A 7537-nucleotide genomic window follows, 5' to 3' on the forward strand; every position below is an offset into this window, starting at 1 on the left:
GCTTACCAAAAATAGCAGTGGTCATGGCATGCACATGCCGCTTTATGCTGGTCAGTTCATCCGCCACCGGTTTTAGTGCAGCCTCGGCATCTTCTGCTCGTTTGATTAAAGCGGATTTTTCAGTGGCCCAATCCGCCCGCTTCTTCTTGAAGTTCTCCTTAAGCTGTTCCATGGCGCTTAAAGCGCTGGTTAATTCCTCTTTTGCTTTGGAGGTTTCAGCTTGTTGGGATTTCAGATTATCTTGGAGATCGGCGACTTGGCTTTCTTTCGTCTTCAGCTCAGCCTGCATGCAGACAGTTATATGATTCAGCAAAACGGTACAAGGATTGAAGTACCAACCACATAACAAGTTATGCACTTGGCACTTGGGGGCTAATGCATATTTGATATTCATCTTTCAATTGCTTACAAAGTCCCAAGATCAATACAAGTATTCAACTTGGCACTTGGGGGCTAATGGCTATTTGCTCGTATATATTCTGATGCGGCGATCTCAATTACTTAAAGTCCCGGTTTAACTACGCTAAGTTGAACCGGCCCTTGGGGACTACATCAGCGAATTTAAAAGCAATAAGATTTATATTAGTCAGTCCCAGTTTGAAAGAAGATTACAAACTGGCCCTCGGGGGCTAGGAGCGTCAACAAGAATTGAAATAGACAAGCAGGAAAGACCATATGGAAGTTACCTCATATTTATCTTTCATCATATTTACCAGACCGGCTTCATAGTCACGACTGGTATACAGCCGGTTCAGGTAGCCGGAATGGATATCTTGGGCGTTCAGAGCAGCGTAAGTCGCCAGATCAGCATTCCACTTGCCTTTGCCAAAGGCAGCAAATTCTTCCTTGGCAGAATGTTTGGACAAAGCGACAGGATTGCTTGGCTCTGTATGGCTAGTGCCAGTAATGACAACCTCATCATCCTTGGTATCGCCGGTTTGCACTGGGGCTGTTGGCTTGTCAGTAGGCTTTGTTGGACCGGTGGATTTCTCAATCCGGATGGAGCTTGTGGGCTGATTGACAGGATTTGAGGTATCAATAGGTCTCTCTTCAGCAATAAGATCGTCGTCTTGCTGCGGTGGATCATTGGGTATATCCTTAGGAATAGCTGCTTCAAGATCTTGTGTTTTGCCCAGTTCAAGGACGGCATCCTCTTCGGCCGCTTTGTCCAGGCGAGCCTTCTTGCTTGGCCTAGGATTGGCCCTGAAAGGAATAACAAAATCAAATACAGCATATGTTCCAAGGCGATGTGCTGCAAATATTATGATAAGTATAGCTTACCCAAGCACCGTTTTGAGCGGTGGCAGCTGAGTAGCCGATGACTCGCCAGAGGATGAGTGGGAAGTAACTTGTTAATCAGAGTCAGATGGATTAAGAGGTTGACGAAAGCAGCCCGCTTTAGGACAAGCACTAACAAGCAAGTTAGAGACCTCTGAACGGCGTTTCCGAACCAGACTGTTCGGTAAACCGGCGGAGGTAACTACCTGGCCGCTGTGCCGGGTTGTGCGACGAGCTTCGTGCTGTTGGGTCTTCATAAGAAATTTGGGATCCAAATAAGCAAGAGGATGAGAAAATTTAACTTTCCGGTTTGCCTGACGGATTTTTAGTGAAGGCAAAGGTTCTGAATCAGAAGAGAGAATAATTACCTCTGCAGCATCAGCATGGCTGGCTTCAGCATCGTCCTGACAAATATCATCATCAATAAGACGCATGAAAAATAAGCCAAGTGAGTCAAGCCCTACCTCAAGGTCCAGATTATCCACATCATCATCAGGGGCCATATTAGAGGATGCAGTGGTTCTTTTCCTGTGGGCAGTCTTCTTCACAGCTTTAGTCTTTTGCCGGGTTGCCCTTTCCGGTTTGTCTGGTTTTTCTAGTTTCTCCTGCGGCAGTTTCTTGCTCCAAAACGGATCATTGCCCTGGTTACACAGACACTGATATTAAACAATGACAAGATATATCAACAATAGATTCAGCAAAAAGAAAAATCAAACTCTTACAGCTGGCGGTTTGTTGGTGGCACAGAAGGGAAGCAGACCGGTTTTAGCACAGATGTGTTCCGGTTCAGTCAGCATCTTATTCACAGCCTCTGTGATTTCTTCATCGGTGAGCTAGATGTTGGAATGTCGCAGTGGATCATCAACACTGCCAGTATACTCGCACATCAAACCGGAGCGTTGACTAAGGGGCAGTATGCTCCATGATATCGAACATCGGGCGAGATCAACCCCTGTTAAACCGTTGGCCATAAAGGCTCTGAGCTTCGACAGTTGAGGAGCATATTTGCTTCTCTCTTGGGCAGTCAACCTTTGCGAAAAGGGGTGTGTATTGCTGAGCCGCTCCGGACAAAAGCCACGCAAGGGATTTTCACCAGTAGGGGAGGTGTCTTTGCAATAGAACCATGTTTGATTCCACTCTTTGGGGTGGCTGTGCAGTTTGGCGTGGGGGTATGTGACCTCTTTCCTTTTCTGAATCACCACGCCACCCAACTCCGTATTGGAGCCGTCAGTAAACTCAGTACGGCGGTTCAGATGGAAACAGTCTCTGAACAATTCCACTGTGGGCTCCTCTTGAAAGAACGCCTCACAGAGCACTTGGAAGTGACACATGTTTGTAACAGAGTTGGGGCCAGTATCTTGTGGATGGAGTTGAAAATCGGCTAAAACGTCCCGGTAAAATTTAGAACCGGGCGGCTTAAAACCCCAGGCTAAGTGATCTACGAAAACGACAACCTCTCCTTCTTGAGGTGTGGGAGGGCATTCTTTGCCAGGAGCCCTCCAATGGATGGTATCTTTGCTGCCTAAGGCACCGATCAGGACTAAATCGTCCAGTTGAGCCTGTGTGACACGAGAAGGAACCCAGTTGCACTCATATACTTGCTTGGCCATGATGAAATCTACAACATAGATGATCCCGGTTCAAAAATGCATTGATTACGGTACATTGGTATGTGCAATGTTAAACCGGAGACTGATCTATCTAAACCAGAGTTTCCTGAAACAACAACTGGCGGTTCAACAAGGGGACTAATGGTATATACCGGTTTGCCAATTTTTTTCTACAAAGTTAAACCGCCTGATCTAAGCATTGAAACAGCTGAGATTGCGGATGGATAAGTATGCAGAAACAGATTTCACAAGATTTCTCTACAGCGTTGGATCTGAAGCAAGTTCAAAAAATAAGAAAAATATTCAAAAGCTCAAAGCAGAACAGTATTGAATCAATGGGCAGAAATATATGTGAGATCTATGGTCTTGGGCATGAAACTAAAGGCAGATACTAAAAGCTACCGCTACACAGAGCAGGGGTTCACAGATGCATCCAGGAGCTAGTATATGAACACGAACAGGTGATGAACACTGCAAGAACACGAAACCCTAGAACAGATCTGTGTTGAGAAGAGCAGAAGGCTTACCAGAGTTGAGGAAGACGCAGAAGGTTGCCGCGGTGCTCTGGTGCGTTCAGGTTGATGCAGCGGCCAAGGTTGGTGCAGAAGTTGACGACGGTGGCGGAGCTCTGAGGTTGGTGATGCGAGGAAGACGAAGAAGAAAGGCACGAAGGGGAGAAAAGAAATGACCCTTCGGTCCTATTTATAAGGCAAAAGGACATGTGTCAGGCGCAACAATCAAGGGGCCACGAAACGGAGCTGTCGCCTCGATTTCCGCAGATCTATTAAACAAGGAAGCATAATGGATAAGCTTCGTTATGACAGGTGACGTCACTCCGGTTTACAGCAATCAGAGAAGATGACATCATGGTGGTTTACCAATTTATGAGAAGATGTTGAAGATGAAGTTTTTGCTAAAGGATTGACATGAACCCGTTCAAATCAATCTGGGGCCTAATGTTGGGGATATTACTGATGGGCGTAAACCGGCCTATATGGGCCGGGTCAACTTAGTTCAAGAGTGCTAAAGCCCAAGAAGACAGACGAGGGCCTAAGGCCCGTGGTCGGTTTTAGACTTGTAGCTGTAAACCGGCATTTGTATATAAACTTGTATTGTAAGTTAGGAATAAGGAGAGACCAACCCGGATATGAATATGGACCGGTGTTGAGACTCTGTGAACCGATGGGCGTCACCCGTGTATATAAGGGGATGACCCGGTGGCGGTTCAAGGACAGACAACAACTCGAGACATAGGCGAAGCTTGTTTGCTCTCTAGTCATCGAAACCCCATCAATTCCATCACAACTAGACGTAGGCTTTTACCTTCATCGAAGGGGCCGAACTAGTATAAACTCTCTTGCATCCCTGTGTTCGCTTTAACCCCTTCAAGCTAACCCGTCGCGATGGCTCCATGACTAAGTCCTTTCTCTAGGACATCTGCAGTGACAAAACCACGACATTTAGTGTGAAGCCGAAGGTAGTCGATGGGGAACAAGCGGAGTGCGGAGGTGCTACAGTGAGAAAAATTATCAATGCTCCGTGGCTAAAAGGCTCTTTCACCGAAACTCCTGACCTATGGCAGTGGGAGTGGTTTTATGTCACTGAACCCCGCTATACCAAGTGGGCAGCTATACCTGCGTTTCGATCTGGCCCTCCATTACAGCTTGCGTCATGGATTAATAAAGGATTGGACTGGGGATGAATTGAAGAAGTGCAGACTCTACAGAGCCGCATCCGGAGCCTCCTTGAGAAGGATGTCAGTCTTATCAACATGGTTCAAGTAATGCTGGTCTGCCGGGTTCTGCCGTGCCAACGACGGCCTCTCCGTATGTGGGAGTTTAATCCGGAAGGACCACGGACCCTCCAAGACTTCTTCAGTATTATGCACAAAGGAATGTGGAAGCTGTTTTTTGGGAAACGAAAACAGTGGCCGGACACCACCGAAGACATCAGCCTCGACCGCAACCATCCGGATACCTCGATAAGCGCTCTATTTTCGAACAATTTTTCAGCAATGTATGCTGTAGTGCGACACTGATCACACTATCTTCTTCCAGGGCTGGATAAAGAAAGCAGAGTGAATCAAGTGTTCGCCCCCCCCCCCTTCCCGAAGACTCAGCGGATTCCGTATTAACAAGAATGATGGCCTCGACACCGTACCAGATGCATGTGGAGGAGGACAAGACGGAGAGCGGGAGGACTGAAGGTGGCCTCCATCCCGAAGATATATTAGATGTTGTGTCCGGGGAGATGAAAATCCCATTGCCCGAAGACAAAAGTAAAGGAGAAGCCAACATTCATTCTCACCATGGTAAGAAAAGGGTCATCTACAAAGATTGGGAGGAAAAGGCTCCCAAGCGAGGCAGGATGCCCCTGTCGGGCGGCTCGGGCTTGGAGGACGACGTTATCGCGCAGTCCCCTGGCGAGGACAAGCCTAAATCGTAAGCGAACAAGGGTGTTTTACACATACCCCGTTCCTCTCCTGTGACCAGCGTAACATCTAGAATGTATGTTTTTGCAGCTCGGCGCACAGTCTTCCTCAACAATCCTCTTCCTCGGGGGATCTTCTCCCGGAGATGATGGAAAGCAAGACGCCTCCACTAGTCTCCTCGCCCAATAGGGCGGATGACTTCGAGGTGTCGTCCCGGAGGGTCTCTCCTGATCAACAAGTGATGCAAGGGATGATGAAAACACTAACCGAAGGTGATACTTCGGTAGCCCAGGGTCCGGGGGCCAACAATAAAGGCCCCGGACTGTCCGGCTTTCAGCCGGAGACAACTCTAGGGCGAATGAATGGATCCCTTCGAAGGGAGGCCGTGCTGCTATAGCAGCTTCCGGAGATCCAGAAGCACCGGATATATTGACGAACATGCTGCAACAGGCGTCCGTCTCCGAGGACCATCGTACCTTGATGGGTACGGTGGTTCAAAAGGTCTTGTCCGCAAAAGGCAGATTGAACGAGGCCTTCACGAGCCTGCTGAGAGGCTTCGAGGTTTGTGCTATAATGCTTTCGATTGTGTTTTATTCACAAAGTACTCCTGTGTATAGATAGTAGCCCCTGAGACTCTGATTGGCTTTCCAAGGGAGTCGATCAGAGGGTCAAAAAGATATGTCTAGGAAATAATCTGACTACTTGGAACACAGGCTGTTACCTCCCCGGCTACTGCCCGATCCACAGAGGTTGCAGATCTGCAGCGGAAGATTGATGAGGTGGATGATGATATCACGCTTACCAACAGGCGGCTTGACGAGGCGCGAGGTATGTTTTTGGGGCAGTCAGTATATGTGTGTATGATAATATATGCATGAAGCTAGAATTGTATACTGAGACACGCATAACTGTAGATGGTGCTGCTGTGGTAGAGGCCCTTCGGGCTGAACTTGCTCTAGCCAAGGAGAAAGCCTGGATGAGCAATTTGGCTGCCAATAAGGCAGCTGATGAATTAAAAAACCGAACAGGCTGCTCGGCGCCAGTGTGAGGAGAGAATTTCTGTCATGGCTCATGAGCTAGAGGAAACCACTGTCCAGTGTGAATTCCTCAAGAGGGATAATAAAGCCAAAGCGGCCGATCTCAACAAGGCCTTACAAGAGGCGAGAGAAGCACGGTCCGAGTCTAGAGCGGCTTGGGAGGAGATCCGTCAAGCTGGGGAGATAGCGGCTGATAAGCCTTTCTTGTTACAGACTAAATTCAGTGATCCGAAGTATTCCCCACTTAATCAGATGTGGAGCTCGCCAGACGCATTCTTGGACCTGCCGAAGAGTACCTCCGATGCTGCGTGATTTTACCAAGCGCAGGAAGGGTGTGCCACGGAGAAGCTTTTTTGGTCACAGTTCGGCGTGCCAAAGCATCCGCTGTTACTAAATGAACAGATGGCCCAGTGGGCTGAGCTCCACAGGATATCGGGTTCTCCATGAAGGACGTCATAGTCCGGCTGTGGCCTACTGAGCCCATTCCAAATAGTTACTTCGGTTTGGTGCAGCGGCTTGTGGATGCGGTGTCGCGTATCGACGCCGTTAAGCGTTCAACGTGCATTGAAGGTGCACGGATGGCCTTTGCCCGTGTCAAAACATACTTGGCGAAGATGAAGGCCACCGACGTTGCAGCAAGGAGTCCCCTCAAGGGTAAGGACCATCACGCACCCGAACATTATTTCCAGGACGTCTTAGAGGGTGCCCGCTTGATAGAGGGTCAGTGATTGAAAGATATGATATTCGAATGAAATGTATTGAAATTTTAAAAGACAGTATTATGATAATATTATGATATTTGCTTAAAAGTTTTTGGTTCCTCTTGTGCGGCTATTTTTGTATAATCTGGAAGTTTTCCAGTCATCGGCTTCAGCCCCCTCGTAGAAAATACGGGGGTGTTCGGAAAAGCACTTGATCACTCTTAACCCAACGTCTTGGTCCATGAAGGAGGTGTCAATGCGGTGAACGAGGCAATCGGACTATAGCGCGTTAACACTTTCACTTAGCCGTAGGAGTTTTATGGTGGGTCTACGATATAAACCCTGGTATGTACGCGGTAATCCCAGTGTGGTGTGTTTACATGTATGAACTGAAGAAAGGTCCTTCGTGTAATACGGGGGGAATCGCGAAAGATTCCAATAAGTCGTCGAGTGGTTGACCAGCTCTCGCCGCATCATGAC

This window comes from Triticum aestivum, chromosome 4A (genome assembly GCF_018294505.1).
Source record: "Triticum aestivum cultivar Chinese Spring chromosome 4A, IWGSC CS RefSeq v2.1, whole genome shotgun sequence".
NCBI classification, from domain to species: domain Eukaryota; kingdom Viridiplantae; phylum Streptophyta; class Magnoliopsida; order Poales; family Poaceae; genus Triticum; species Triticum aestivum.